We start from the raw sequence: 16,556 nt of genomic DNA, 5'->3' as shown, positions 1-16,556 counted from the left end.
CACATCCTTCCTGAAGTGCGATATTGAGAACTCTAGCTTAATCCTAACCTCACATAGCCAAAGCACAACTTCCCTACTTCTAAAAATCAATACTTCCATTTATGAAGCTCAAAATTTCATGTGTTTTATTAACTACCCTGTTAAATTGCCCAGCCACTCTTAAATATAGCTGCACATACATCACTGTGCCCTTTGGTTTCTGCACATCCTCTAGAACTGTGCCATGAAGTCTAAATGCTTCTTTGTATCTCTTTTCATCAAAATGCATTACTTCACACTTCTCTGTATTTAACTGCATTTTCCACTTCTCTGCCCATTTGTCCCATGGCAGTCAACTGGTATTCACTCTCTGTCACACTTGGCACCTCAAAATTCGATACCATTGGCTAATTTTGAAATCTGCATAGTATGGATTGAATGTTAAGCTCATCCATCATACAGGGAATCTTGAACTATATATGGGATGGATTTATCAGTCAAAATGTTGAAGAACCAACTAGAGAAAAGGCCATTCTTGACTGGGTACTATGTAATGAGGAAGGAACAATTGACCATCTAATTATGTGTGGGTTCTTAGGGAAGAGTGACCACAGAGGATAGAATTTTTCAGAAAGGTGGAGAGCCATGTAGTTGTTTTTGAGACAAGAGTGTTGAATTTAAATAAAGGAAATTACAACAGAAGTAGCTGTGGGCTGGCTATGATAAACTAGAGATTGTTATAATATGGGATGATGGCAAATAGGCAATGGTGAGCATGTAAGGAGTGCATGGACCAACTTCAAAAGTTATTCATCCTACTTTAGATTTCAGCAAAGTGGGAACAAAGAGATGTATGGGGGAAATTGCTTTATTGAGAGTAAGCTGGTACTAAAAGCTTTCATGGCTATGTGAAGAGAAAAAGATGAGGAAGAAAGATGAATATGAGGCCGCTACAGTCAGAAAGGCGGAATTTACAGCGGGGAACAAGAGATGGCAGACAAAGAAAAGCATCTTTAGTTCATCTTCACAAAGGAAGACACAATTATTATCCCAAAATTAATGGGAAATACAGAGCCGGTTAGAGATGATGAATTGAAAGAAATTAATTTAAATGAGGAAATGGTACTTGGGTACCTAATGGGATTAAACGGAGGATCAGTCTCCAAGGCCTGAGTAGCTTTATCACAGAGTACTTAAGGAAGTGGCCCTAGACTTAGCTGATACAGTCAGTTCTGCTACAATGTGTGTTCCAGCAATGCAAATTGGCTGTAATTCGATTACCAAATAGGGGAATGTTATTTCTAAAATGCGAACATGTATTGGCTATAACACAATTCTATCGGTGCATGAAGGAGAACGTGCAACATCACATGATTGTTTCATGGACTTTGTCATAAAATGCTTTCTGTGAGAGTTACAGGACAACCTCCTTCCCCATCAAATCATTTTGACATTTTTTTCCAGGTAAAGTGTTAAATTTACTTTTTTAATTTCATTATTACATTTGAATTAAACATTTATTAAAATTCTCCTGTCCTTTTAGTTAGGCTTTTGAGAGATTTTTGAGAGATTTTGAGTGATTCTTTTTGGTGGTCTATCCCTCACCCCACTTTTCCCATGGGCCCCGTTATTTCTATAGTGAGATTTTCTGTAACACAATGTTGCACAGGAATACAACTATCGCATTACAGCAGAATGGACTGTATGCCCATGGTCATGTTCTAAAATTCGATTGACTCTAGAACAGCTCCTATGGATTGGAAGGCAGCTAACATAACCCCATTATTTCAGAAAGGAGGCAGAAAGAAAACATTGATTTATAGAGTAGTTAGCCGGATGCCATTTTGGAAATGCTGGAGTCCATTTGAAAAGATGTAATAGGATAACACTCAGAGGATACTGGTAGGATTGGACAGAGTCAGGTTGGATTTATGAAGTTGAAGTCATGCTTGACCAATCTGCTGAAATTTTCAGATGATCTAACAGCTTGCGTACATAAGGGGGAGCCAGTAGATTTAGTTTACTTGCATTTTCAGAAGGCTTGCGTTAAGATCCCACATAACAGATCAGCATGCAATATTAAAACACACAGGATTGGAGGCAGTGATCAGAGATAATGGGAACTGCAGATGCTGGAGAATCCAAGGTAACAAAGTGTGGAGCTGGTTGAACACAACAGGCCAAGCAGCATCTTAGGAGCACAAAAGCTGATGTTTCGGGTCTACACCCTTCTAATGGATTGAGAACTGGTTGGTAGACAGGAAACAGAGAAGAAATAAGCAGGTTTTTATCCAAGTGGCAGAGTGACTAGTGAGGTACTGCAGGATCAGTGTCTCTAATCTCCATGCTTGAATTTCCCACTTTCCTCAATGTATCACTGTCCTCTGATATGAAATAGATATTGGGCAAAGATGCAGATAATATAATCTGCTGTTTAGAACAGGTTGGCAATGTAGAATAAAAGGAGAAAACAGTTTGTAACTATTGTGATGAGGACAGCAAAATAAGAGCAACAAATGATTATGAAGTGCTAGATAGACACTGGCATGTCCTGCAACATTATAAACATCATTGATCTGTGTAAAGGCGTTAAGTTACACCAGATGGTAATCTAAAAACTGAAACCCTCGAAGGTAAGGTTGATTCTCTGCGCTGACTGATGTTAACCACAAGATGACAAATTAATCTGCAAACTCAATGCTCTGGCAAGAATGAAGACCTCAAATTCCAGGCATTAAACACAAAGCAAAAAGCCACTTCTCTCAGCAGAGGCAAGTCAAAAGGGAAGCATATGACAATCTAGGCATCTACAAACTGATGAAACCCTGAAGGAGTACAGCGAAGTTAGGAAGGAACTTAAACACGCAATTAGGAAGGCAAAAAGGGGCCAGAAATATCTTTAGCAAACAGGTTCAAGGAAAAGCCCAAGGCTTTTTATGCATATGTTAGGAGAAAAAGGGTAACAGGGGAAAGAGTAGGCCCACTCAACAGTGAAGGAGTGAAATTATATTTACAGCCACAGAAAGTAGGCGAGGTCCTGAATGAGTACTTTGTATTGGGTTTCACCAAGGTGGGAGATGATGGCCTCGTGGTGTTATCGCTGGACTGTTAATCCAGAGACCAGATAACATTCAGGGGACTCAGGTTCAAATCCTTGGATTCAATTAATATCTGGTTTTAAGAGTCTAATGATGACCATGAATCCATTGCCAATTTTTGGAAAAACCCATCTAGTTCAGTAATGTCCTTTATGGAAGGAAACTGCCATCCAGCCTACATGTGACTCCAGGCCCACAGCAACTGTGGTGGACTTTTAACTGCCTTCTGGACAATTAGGGATGGGCAATAAATGCTGCTTAGCCAGAATAAAGAAAGAAAAAAGCATGACCAATGTTGATGTCAGGAATGAGTGTGTGTATAGTCTAGAGAATGTTAACAAATTGAAAGAGGAAGTTTTGGGAATCCCAAATTCTATTAAGATAGACAAGTCGCCAGGACCAGATGGGACATACCCCAGGTTACTCAGAGAGGCAAGGGAGGAAGTAGCTGGGGCATTGGCAGATACCTTTACATCCTCGTTGGCCACAGGTGAAGTTCCAGCAAACTGGAGATTAGCAAATATTGTTCCATTGTTTAAGAAAGGGTGCAGGGATAATCCAGGAAATTATGGGCTAGTGAGCTTGACATCTGTAGTGGGGAAGCTCTTGGAAAAGATACTGAGGGATAGGATATATGCGCATTTGGAGGAAAATGGACTAGTTTGTGACATGCAGCATGGTTTTGTCCAGGGATGGTCATGTCTCACCAACCTGATTCAATTTTTTGAAGAGGTAACAAGGCTAATCAATGAGGGAAGAGCTTTGGATGTAGTTTATATGGACTTTCATAAGGTATTTGATGAAGTCCCACATGACAGATTGGTACAAAAACTAAAATCACAAGGGACTCAGGGTGGCATGGTTACATAGTAGAAAACTGGCTTGGTCATACAAGACAGAGGGTAGTAGTGGAAGGATGTTTTTCAGAATGGATACTGCTAACTAGTGGTGTTCCACAGGGGTCAGTCTTAGGTCCTTTGTTTGTAGTATATATAAATGATCTGGATGAAAATATGGGTAGTCTGATAAGCAAGTTTACAGATGACACAAAGATTGGTGGAGTTGCTGATAGTGCCAATGATTGTGAAAATTTACAACAGGACATAGGTAGGTTGGCGACTTGGGCACAAAAATGGCAGATGGAGTTAACCCAGACAAATGTGAGGTGATACATGTTGAAGTATGAAATTTAGGTGTGAATTCTATTGTAAATGGCAGAACCTTTAGGAACACTAACCTTCAGACAGATCTGGGTGTGCAGGTCCACAGTTTTCTGAAAGTGGCAACACAGGTGGCCAAGATGATTAAGAAGGCATATGGCATGCTTGACTTCATTGCCCTCAGTGTGGAATACAAGAGTTGGCAAAACATGTTGCAGCTATAAAAAAATTCTTGTTAGGCCGCATTTGGAGTTTTTGCGTAGTTTTGGTCACCACATTACCAGAAGGCTGTGGAAACTTTGGAGAGAGCGCAGAGAACGTTCACCAGGATGTTGCCTGGTCTCCAAGGCATTGACTCTGAGGAAAGGTTAAAAAGACTAGAATTGTTTTCATTGGAAAGACAGCAGCTGAGAGGAGAACTGATAGAGGTCTACAAAATTATGGGAGGCATAGACAGAGTGAATAGTCAGAGGCTTTTTTCCAGCGTTTCTATTATAAGTGGGCAAAGACTCAAGGTCAGGGAGGAAATTTTAAGGGAGATGTGCGAGGGATGTTTTTCACGGAGAGAGTGGTAGCAGCCTGGAATGCACTACCAGATGAGGTGGTGGAAGCGGGCATATTGAAGACATTCAAGAGGCACTTAGATGGGAACATGAATAGGTATGGAATGGAGAGATACAGATCGAAAAATGACAGGTTTGCTTTGAGATGAATTAGGGCATGGTGGCCGGCACAGACTTGGACGACCGAAGGGCCTGTTCTTGTGCTGCACTTTTTCACTTCTTCATTTGTTCAGAGGACTAGTGACACTAAAGGCGCCAGGTGGTTGTACGATATTTCACAGGCCACATTGACTGATGAACACTAAAACAGAGTGAGACAAAAACTGATTGAAAGAGGTGTCTGAGGTAACAATGTAAATCTGCAGAATCAGCTAAGAAGATTTCAAAACACAACCAGAGAGCCCATCGTTTCAACCAGCTGACATTTGGAGGAAAACCCACCAACCCACGTGCGTGCAGCACATACAAAGATTTACAATAGAGAAATTAACAATGCCTCAGAGCACTAGAATACATAATGGGTAAGTTGGGAACTCACAGGATAAATGATAGTTCAAGTCGTATTTTGATTATTTTTATGGGAAGGAGGATGTTTGGATGGTCGTGCAATACTCTACTAATGTCCTCCTAGCTTGCTGTAGTTATACGACCTATAAACTGAATAAATAGTTGATGAAAGTCTATGTGAATGTTAGGATAACTAAACATAAATTATAATGTAGATTAGATTTGCTTTTGTGGTTTAACAATTTCTTTATTTTTTGTGGCAGTTGTAAATTTGGGACCTCCCTTCACAGTTTCGATCTTATAAAATGAGATACATAACTGCTTCTAATTCTGTCAACCTAAGTTGATCCTGTTTGTTTTTTATTTAAATGGCATTAGCACTTCCTGCTGACTGGCTATATTCTGCCTTCCATTTTGAAATTTAATGAAAACGTAATGGCTTCCATTCTGGGCTGTAGTTATTTAACACAATAAAAACAGAAATTTTGGTGTTCATTACAAATGTCATTTCTCAAAAGTGTCCAAGAAAAAATCAGATGTAATAGCCAGTGTTTGCTAAGATAATGATGGTGATTGATTGCAGCATTTCATTAACTAAGCATAATCAAAAGTAACCTCTATTCATTTGACGCTTAGAATGTCAGTAAACAGAAAGATACACATTCTGATAGTTCCTCTTTCTGAATTAACAACTACAGGCTGCAGAAAGAACCAAACAAATCATTCTGAGATAATGGGAACTGCAGATGCTGGAGAATCCAAGATAATAAAGTGTGAGGCTGAATGAACACAGCAGGCCCAGCAGCATCTCAGGAGCACAAAAGCTGACGTTTCAGGCCTAGACCCTTCATCATTGAAGGGTCTAGGCCCGAAACGTCAGCTTTTGTGCTCCTGAGATGCTGCTTGGCCTGCTGTGTTCATCCAGCTTCACACTTTATTATCAAACAAATCATTCCAACATTTTTTGTCAAACTGATCTTGTCCATCATTTTTAATTATCATTTCTCTCTTGTCTGTTGACCAGTATTGAGCAGCCAGGTCTGTTCAAAGTCTACCTCATTCAGCATGGTGATAGTGCCATATAAGATATATAAGGCAGGCCTTCATCTCAACAAGGACAGTGCGATGGTCATTCTTACTGATGCTGTCATGGAGATACCTGCGGAGGACAAATCGGCAAGGATGAAAATATATTCTTCTGTCTTGTTGGTTTCCACACCAACTGCTACTGATCCAGTCTTGCAGGAATTTCTATTAGAACTCAGCCAGCTCGAGCAGTAGTGCCACTGACTAACTGGCCTTGGTAGTGGACATTGAAATCCCACCCAGAATCTGTTCTGTGGCTTTGCCACACTCAGTGCTTTCTCTAAGTGCTGTTCAACAAGAGGAGCATGGGTTCATCAGTTGAGGGAGGCGGCATGTGCCCTTGCTCTTGTTTAACCTGATGCCATGAGACTTCAATTAACATCGATATATACTAACACTTCAACTGTTTGTACACAACCAGTTTCAGGGTCAACAATTCAAAACTCAAATGAAGTGAGTGTAGTGGGGCTTCCAACAGAAGGATGCAAATGATGGGGATGAGCATATCAGTTCCTCTAGGCTCTTCTTCCATTGTTTACAAAGGTTTGGTGCCAGTGGAGTAAAGAATTCCTTTTTATGTAATCTTCGAGCAGTGCATGTGCTGAAATTGCCTGTTACAGAAGATATTTCCAAAACTCACTTTGCAAAACAAATTGTTTCAATCACAAAGGAAAAGACACCGGTGACTTTACGGCACTAGAGTGCTAATCAAATGAAACAATTCAATGTTAGTTTGTACCTTGTCAGATAACTGCAGGGCCTGTGTAAAGTTCTGGTGAAGTTTAAATATACCTGAAATGGCTGCATGCAGTAAGTGGAGGAGATTCCAAAAGCAATTTGGACACTGGGGTGGGGGCAATGGAAAAGCCTCTGTCTGCCACTACAATACAGATTTAGCAGGTCGTACACAAAGAAATGTAATATTCAGGATCAAATGTTACCAGAACACCACACTAAAGTTGAATGTCTATCAGAGAAAGCAGCTAGGCTTTCCTTAAATGTTGGTTGATTTAAACATTTGAAAGCAGACTCAGAAAGAATGATTTGAGGACATCTGAAATACTTCAAAACTCAAAAGATAAGAATATATTATAGCTAGAGGAAACTTAAATCTCTACAGGGTTGCAGAATAAATATCCTTGAAAATCATTTGAACATGCCACACAGCCCTAAAACCTTTCTTTATGTATTTAGCTGACTGGACAGAACATCATGATATTCAAAGGTACACTATTTTTAGAACAAAATCATGGTTTATTTTAAACGAACTAGCAATCTTGCTTCAATAACAGAAATAGGCACTGATTTTAATTCGTCCTGTCAGATCAAACAAGAACAAATGTTATGTCCACAGGTCGGATTACTGAAGTACATTGGACATTTCTAACTTGACATTCCAAAGCGTGTTTTTAAAAGAGGGCTATTATGGCCAAAATTAGCTGAAAATTAATTAAGCAACTGTCTGGAAAGAGAGACCAATGGAATACCACCCCAAAAGATGCAAAGAAAACCTCAAACAACTTATCAAAGAGGTAAGAAGCAAGTCCAAGACAAATTATGCTGTGATTTCTCGTGACATTTTTGTACAATGATAACAAGGAGCTACTGATCCCCTGCTCAACATCAAGAAACTCTTTGTGGATTATATCCCAAACTTTTAAAAAAAAGCACAAGGACTGGGATAAAACACCAGTTTTAATTCCACTGCAGGTTGCCCATGAGATTGAACATTCTTGTGTGCTAGTAGGATGGATCATACCCATATGTACTTGTCTGGGTTCCAACATTAGTGTGTTGTGACAGTCATGGTCAAAAACTATCTCCTAGCCACCCTGTGTTGCACGTAGAGGGATATTCTCACCTAAGTCCTAGAGTGAGGACAAGCAAACCAGACAAAAGTAAATATGGCAACAACAGATCTCTTTCTTAACCTATATTCTGGAATTCAGTTAGTGTTGAAAGGAATTAGAACAATTGAATCCCAGCCAACCTGAAAAACTGAGAATCTTGTAATTGATTGTTTAACAATCAATGTCAATGTTACATGACATGCCCTCTGCAACAATTGCAACTTCTAAATATAACTCTTTACAAACAGTGCGCAGACTGATCCATATGTGTATGTTATTAACTTCTGTTTTTTTGGATTCACCTCTTACTTCTAATTTGTAAATGTTGGTTATGTTAGGCGGAGCTGATGGCCTAGTGGTATTTTCACTGGACTGTTAATCCAGAGACCCAGATAATGTTCTTGGGGTCTGGGTTCAAAATCCTGCCATGGCAGATGGTGGAATTTGAAGGACCTTTTCTCTTGTGGTGAATAAGAATACAAGAATTAAACAATAGATGGCAGTGAAAGGGATCCTTGTGTTGGAACAAAAGAAAGGATTTGGCATGTGGCTGCCAGTTTGGTACATTGTTGAAGGACTCTGCAGCCTATGACTCCAAAAGCACATATGGCTCTTCAACATCTCACTGCTCCACTATTTTCCGGTTGGATTGCTGTATCATGAAGAAAGCCGAAAAAGAAAATCAAGCCAAGAATTGTGTTTGGTTCTAAGGTTATTTCAATGATAGTATGAACTGCAGATGCTGGAGAATCTGAGATAACAAGGTGTAGAGCTGGATGAGCACAGCAGGCCCAGCTGCATTAGAGGAGCAGGAAGGCTGATGTTTCGGGCCTAGGCCCTTCTTCAGAAAAAAAGGGTCTGAAGATGGGTCTAGGCCCGAAATGTCAGCCTTCATGCTCCTCTGATGCTGCTTGGCCTGCTCTGCTCATCCAGCTCTACACCTTGTATTCTCTTGGTTGTAAGGTTCTTTGTTTTAATTTATCTGGGTGTTTGCTGATTGGTAGCAAGTTTTTCCCAGTCATTAACATCAAAGCTGCTATGCTTCAAGGAAGGTTTCAGAGTATCTTTCAAGGAAATTACATTTCCTCTGATGAAATGTTAGCCACTTTGAAGTTCCTAAGACAGGAAAGGTTCAGCAGTTCTGGCAGCATCTGTGAAGGAAAAATCAGAGTTAATAGTTCTGAGGAACAGTCACTGGACCTGAAATGTTAACTCTAATTTTTCCTTCACAGATGCTGCCAGACCTGCTGAGCTTTTCTCGCAACTTCTGTTTTTGTTCCTGATTTACAGCATCTGCAGTTCTTTTGGTTTATATTCACTAAACCGGACCTGACTGATTGATAATTGTAGAGTTAATAATACCGACTTTGTTTAATTCTTATATATAGTAAGTTTGTTTTTGTTTTAAAAAAAGCATTTCACAGCACAGAATCAAGTAATTTGACGCAGTAGGTCTATGTTGGTCAGGCAGCATCAGAGAAGCAGGAAAGCTGAACTTTTGGGTCAAGACCCTTCTTCATTTTTTCTGAAGAAGGGTCCCCACCCAAAACATCAGCTTTCCTGCTCCTCTGATGCTGCCTGGCCTGCTGTGTTCCTCCAGGTCCGCACTTTTTTATCTCTGTTTCCAGCATCGGCAGTTGTTACTATCTCTGAAGTCTATGCTGGTGTTTATTTTTCTGTTCAAACCTGCTGCCACTAAATATCATCCAAACTCCTTTCAATATATCCTTCTATTACTTTCTCCTTCATACTCTTGCAACCCCCTTAATAGCAATTTAGTCCAAGACTCAATACAATCATCCAATGCCAAATGGATCCATTTGATTCTCTTAGCCCAGTACTTTTACAACTCAAGGTTACTATCATCTCTGACTAACGTAGTTTACAAGCCATTTCTCTTTCTCCCTCTGTCCTCACTTGTAAAGTTCTGCTGAATTTCTTTGTACCTGATTTTGTGACAATTTGTTTAGCGGCTTAGCTGTGACATCCTCTATCATGATTCTACCTCCAACCTGTTTCAGTCTCATTCCAGAGAGAATGTGTCAGTGCATTGGCACTTGCAACCGCGGATTTGAAGTTAGAGATTTAGTCTGTGTTTCAGTTGTCAGTGTGCTGATACCAGAAATTGAAATCTCCAGTGTGCAGCCATGGGTATGGCTATTCCCATTGTCTGTTGAGCACATGCTAAATATATATTGTCGAGTTGAGTTTTCCTGATCCATTTTAAAATAATAGACACTTTATTTAAGTGAATAGGAGTTCATCAACAGATCAACACTGGCATTTGAGTCAATGCAGTGATTCTGAGAGTTTGCTGGCTGAGGTATTTAGTATAATAGATGATGGAAACTGAAGGGATATTTTCTGGGAATAGCAGAACACTAGACTTTAAGATTCTAGGGCATCAAAACATTTCTTATCAAAAAGAATGAACAAAATAAACAAGGGAAATGGAATGCTAGAGTGGTTGAAACCAGGATACTGAACTGGTTTTCAGAAATAGCTGCATTCAGGACTGAGTGAATGGTTTGGGTAAGCATTTAAAACAAAGGCTGAAAAGTTATCCTCACTCACATCTACATTGCAACAAACAAATGGAGGAATGCTGGAAAAATGTTGTCCGAAGTTCCTTCAACTTAAATATTTTCAAAGGTTTTATGGAATAAGTTGACTACATGATCTCTGTCACAGTTCTAAATAGTCCAATAACATCATGCAATTTTAGTTCTATATTGACAGCATTTGTGTACTCAAGGACATCAAATTTCATTTCCATAGCTGTATTGAAATACCCCTGTGAGAATGCATTGGGCCGAGGTGAAGCCAAAAGTACTTTAAGTTACTCAACATATTTATTGCATTTAAAAATTTACTGTCAATTATTAACCCATAAAATTCACCTCTAAGCTAAGTGTTACTGGGAAAGATATATGAGTATATGTAAAACACACTCTTGTAAAATTAAAGTAACATTAATAAATTAGTTCTAAGTCAAAACAACTATTGATTTAGTTTTGTGACAATGTTTAGTAAGAACATAAATCTTCATTGTATGAATATATAATAAAAATTCTTTACTCGGTTTGATATCTCTGTAAATTGTCTTTTTCCATAATTAATGATAATGTAATATATTGAAATATTCAAAATCACTTTTGGTCTATACCATAAAATTTCTGTTGGAATATAAAAATTAATCAAGGTGCAATGGCATATTCATTTGGGGGAGTGGGATGCGATATGAGATCTCCGAAGAAGTGGCGCACAATGAAGCCTTCCCTCAATGAAGGGTAGAAATTTGTTACTTGTTTCAAAATAAATATATTAATACTTCTGTTAAAAAATAGGCAAAGGAATATCACCAGCAGTAGTTTCCTGAGTTCTGTGAGGTGGAATACTCTCTGTGGGTGGACAAGACAACTAACAGGCTGATAATGGTGATGCTTGGAAGGAGTTTAATTGCCAGGGCTCATTTTTATAACTAGTCACTGACGGTCGCACTGATGAAACACAAATCACTGCCTAACTGGCAGAAATTTGCAAAAATCCATGCAGGGGGATGCTACCACATGCGACCCACTGAAACAGTCTCAGGCAGACGGATAATAATGGCGGGGTAAGCACTGGAGTGGTGGGATCATGGAAGGATTGCAATCTGGGAAAGGAAGAGGAAGTCTGGAAAACTTGTATTATGAAATATAAACAGTTACCCTGCCAGCAAACCTGAAACAAATAGATAAACACACACACATCACAGAGACACACTTTAAAAAAGAAAAACACTTCCTGATTAACGATATTTATCCCTGAAGTGAAAACAATAATAGGTAAGGCATAGAACTATCCAAAATAATGTAACAAAGAACTGCAGATGCTGGAAATCTGAAACAATAACAGAAATGACTGGAGAAACACAGCAGTTCTGACTGCATCCATGGAGAAAAAGCAGAGCTAACATTTTGCGTCTAGTGACCCTTGTTCAGACTGTTCCAAGTTAGAATATTCTGAGTTCTGTTGATCTAGTGTTCTTGCACAATTCATCAAATCAGCATTCATGCATGGCTGTCTTTGGTATCTTGGCAGATACAGCTCAAAAATACTATCAGACTCTCTTCCAGAGGAACAATCAAGTTTCATCAAAACCCACAGCAAAGATGTTTCAGAAATAGAAGATATCAGCTAATGAGCACGTTCTGCAGCAGTTTTTCCTCAACTGAACTTCCAATCATAAACTCAGAGTCTTGCAAACACAGTGCTTGTAGAACAACCATGAAACCCAGTTGTAAAGTAGTCACCCCAAAGGTGAGCTCAAGCAACTAAGGCCAGTAATTATCTGAAACCTGTAGATTCCCGGAAATACTTTGTTTTAAAAAAAAGGTCCAGTCTCTTTTCATTGATCTTTCAAAAAATAAACCTGGAAAAGGTCTACAATCTGTCAAACACAAGTCCACAAATTAAGAATGAAGAATTCTTCAAATAATTAATTTATTGAATGTGGGTGTTGCTGACTTGACTAGCATTTAACTGCCTGTCAGCAGCTTTTCTTCAAAAGGACGGTAGTGAGCAGTTTCTGAACCATAGCAAAGCATTTGGTTTAGGTAAACCCACAATGTTGTTAGGGCAGGAATCCAAGGATTTTGTTCCAGCGACACTGATACAATGGGGATATGTTTCCAAATTAAGATGGTGAGTTGCTTGTGGGGATATTTCCAGGTGGTGTTGTTTCATGTTACTCTGCTCTTATCCTTCTAGATGGTAGTGGTCATGGATCTGGAAAGTATTGTCTAAGTAGCCTTGAAATTCTGCAGTGCACTTTGTAAATGATAGGCACTGCTGCAGCTGAGCATTAGTCGTGGAGTGAATGTTTCTGGATGTGATATCAATTTAGTAAGCTGTTTTGTTTTGTGTGGCGTCAAGCTTCTTGAGTGCTGCTTGGAGCTGCACTCATCCACCCAAGTGGGGAGTATTCAATCACATTCCTGATTTGAGCCTTGTAGATGGTGGACAGCTGTGGGAAGTTAGGAGCTGAATTACGCACTACAGGATTCCTAGCCTCCAACCTGCTTTTGTAGCTGCAGTATTTATATGGCAATTCTAGTTCAGTATCTGGTTAATGGTAAAAACCAGGATGTTGATAGTGTGGGAATGAGTACCATTGAATATCGAGGCGTGATGCTTAGATTCTCTCTTGTTGGAAATGTTCAGCACCAAATACTTGTATGCTGTGAAAGCTACTTGCTCCTTGTCAGCACAAACGTGGATAACCTCCAGATCTTCATTTGGACATGAACTGCTTCAATATTTGAGGAATCACAAATGGTGCTGAATATTGTGCAATCATCAGTAAACACCCTGACTTCTGACCTTATGATTGAATCAGGATTATTGCTGAAACAAATGAAGACAGTTGGCCTAGGACACTACACTGAGGAATGCCCAGAGACAGCTGAGATGATGGATCACCAACAGCCACACTACCTTTCTTTCTGCTAGGTATGACTAAAACCAGCAGAAAACTTCCCTTGATTTCAATTGACACAAGTTTTGCTAGGGCTCCTTGATGTCACACTTGGTCAAATGCAGCCTTTATGTTAAGGGCAATAATTCTCACCTCACCTCTGGAATTCAGCTCTTTTGCCTGCATTTATCTAAGTCTGTAACAAGGTCAAGAGATGAGAGTCAAGGCAGAACCCAACTGTGTGTCTGTGAGCAAATTATTGCTCAGCAACTGTTACTTGATAGCACTGTTAATGACACCATCCGTCATTTTACTGATGACCCAAAGTAAACTGGCCAGATTGGATTTGTTCCACTTTGCTTTTGTGCACCAAACACACCTGGGCAATCATCCACATTGTTGGGTAGAGGCCAGTGTTGTAGCTATACTGGAATTGGATAGCTTAGGGTGTGGCTTGGAGTGCACAGCCTCAGTACTATTGCTGGAATGTTTTCAGGGCTGTAGCTTTTGTAGTATTCAGTTTCTCCAACTGTTTCCTGATATTAAATGAGATTAATTGGATTCCTGAAAACTGGCATCTGTGACGCTGGGGACCTCGAGAGGAGGACAAAATGACCTCTGGCTGAGGATGATTGCAATGCTTCAGCTTTATCACTGATGTCCTGGGCTCACCCAACGTTGAGGAAGGGATTATTTACAAAGCCTCCTTCTCCAGGGAATCATCAAATTATTCACCATCATTCAGCACTGGAAGTGACAGGAGGTGAGGTGAGGACTCTGCGATAGACAGTCAGTATCACTTAGAGGAACGAGTGAGGTGACAAGCCTTATAGAGAGGATAGGCTGGTGGTGAATGCGGGTGGGAATTGGGACATATGGTGGCATAGTGGCATAGTGGTTAGCACTGCTGCCTTCCAGTGACAGGGCCTCGTGCTCCATTCCAGCCTCAGGTCAGGTGACTGTGTGGAGTTTACACGTTCTTCCCATGTCTGTATGTGTTTCTGTCAGTTCCCTCCCACAGCTCTGGTTCCCTTCCACAGTCTAAAAGCATGCAGGTTAGTTGGATTAGTCATGCTAAATTGCCCGGTAGTGTCCAGGGATATGTTGGCTAGTCATGGTAAATGTGGGGTTACAGGGATAGGTTGGGATGTTGTACTGGGGAGGAGGGTGTCAGTGTAGATTTGATGGTCCCAGTGGCTTCTTTCTGCATTGTATGGATTCTATGATTCTTAGTGGCAAGATTGCAATGCTTATTTCTGATCAATTGGTTGTAGAATCACTTAGTGTTGTCTATCACTCACTGTTAATGCTGTTTGTCATGCAAGTAGTCCTGTTTTGTATTTTCACAAGCTGACACCCATTTTTAGATTTGCATGATGCTACTCCTTTATGCCTTCTTACATTCTTCATTAAATCATCTTTGATTAAAAGGAGGAGATAGCAGGGTTGACAGAGCTGTATTTACCCGCTTTTGTGCCTTAGTCAATGGTAGGTGTCCATCAGTTTCACTCCTGTATTCTAGCAGTTTGATTATTAGCCTGGCAACAATACCACCAGGTCTTTGTCTCCCCTTCTTAAGAGTGATCAAATAAAAGGTCCCATTAAGCCAAAGGAAGACATATTAGGCTGGGTGACTAGAGGTGTCCAAAGAGGTAGTTCATAAGGTTAAAAGAGAGAGGGATGGAAAGGTCTCAATATTCATTGAGAATTCATTGGACACTATGGGCAAGTTAGCAAAGTCAATCGACCTAACCTGCACATCTTTGTATAGTGGGAGGATACCAGAGCACCCAGAGGGGTCTTATGCGGATACACACACACACACTCGCTCCTGCACGCATCTGCGCAAGCACGCACACACACACATACATACATACTCACTCTCCCTCTCTCACACACACGTGCACATGAATCTTTGGGTTGAATTTCTATTGCAGATACATTCTATTTTGTTCAAAATGCACACAATTAATAGACAGTCAGTCAATGTGGCATTTTATAAATTCCTCCTTTAGAAATAAAACCAGTCTGACTCCGAACCAAAACACAAACAGGCTCTAAACAAGGTCTCACACCTAACGTGGATTGTCTGGCCTAAATGCCCCCTCTTCTTTACACTGATAAAACCTTTACTTTTCACAGTACAGTGACTTAAAGGATTTTGGGGATTTACATTTACGTATTAATCTACTAAAACCTTCTAAGTGATTAAAGATTTAACAACTTCTTATGTTTGTTTAGTGTATCCTCATCGATGGTGTGACCCTTTGATCTTTCACTGATAAATTCTGAGTTTCTGATACTGTCTCTCTCATTAACACTTGAAGAAGGAATAAGGCTACAAAAGCTTGTTTTTTCAAATAAACCTGTTGGATTAGAACCTGGTTTAATGTGATTTCTGACCTTGTCCACCCCGGTCCAAAACCAGCACCATCACATCATGCAAACTTCACACGGACAGTTGCCCAAGAGTGGAATTGAACCCCAGTCCCTAGCACTGTGAGGCAACAGTGTTAACATTGAGCCAATTCTAATGCCTGTATGTTCTCAGGTCAAGGATACATTTAACCTTCTTCAAAAGCATTTAAGGGCTCTAAGTTGAAAGATCACCAGAAATTGGTTCTGCCTTGTCCTACAAGCAGAGAAGTAGGGGAGGTATGGAAATCTGAAGACTATACACAATGTCACAAATGATTGTGCATTATTCAGCAAAGTATTTTTGGTAACTTGCTTTATTGATTTACTTTGACAATCGTTTCAGTTTCCAGTTTCAGTTCAAAGGTTGTTCTGCTGACATACTGCCAGGCATGTGAAATATCTATAAAGTTTAATACTTTGTCTGTAGCTTCAAAAGG

Source organism: Stegostoma tigrinum, chromosome 8, assembly GCF_030684315.1.
Source record: "Stegostoma tigrinum isolate sSteTig4 chromosome 8, sSteTig4.hap1, whole genome shotgun sequence".
NCBI lineage: Eukaryota > Metazoa > Chordata > Chondrichthyes > Orectolobiformes > Stegostomatidae > Stegostoma > Stegostoma tigrinum.
The sequence above is the reverse complement of the archived record's forward strand: the minus strand, read 5'-3'. Positions refer to the sequence as shown.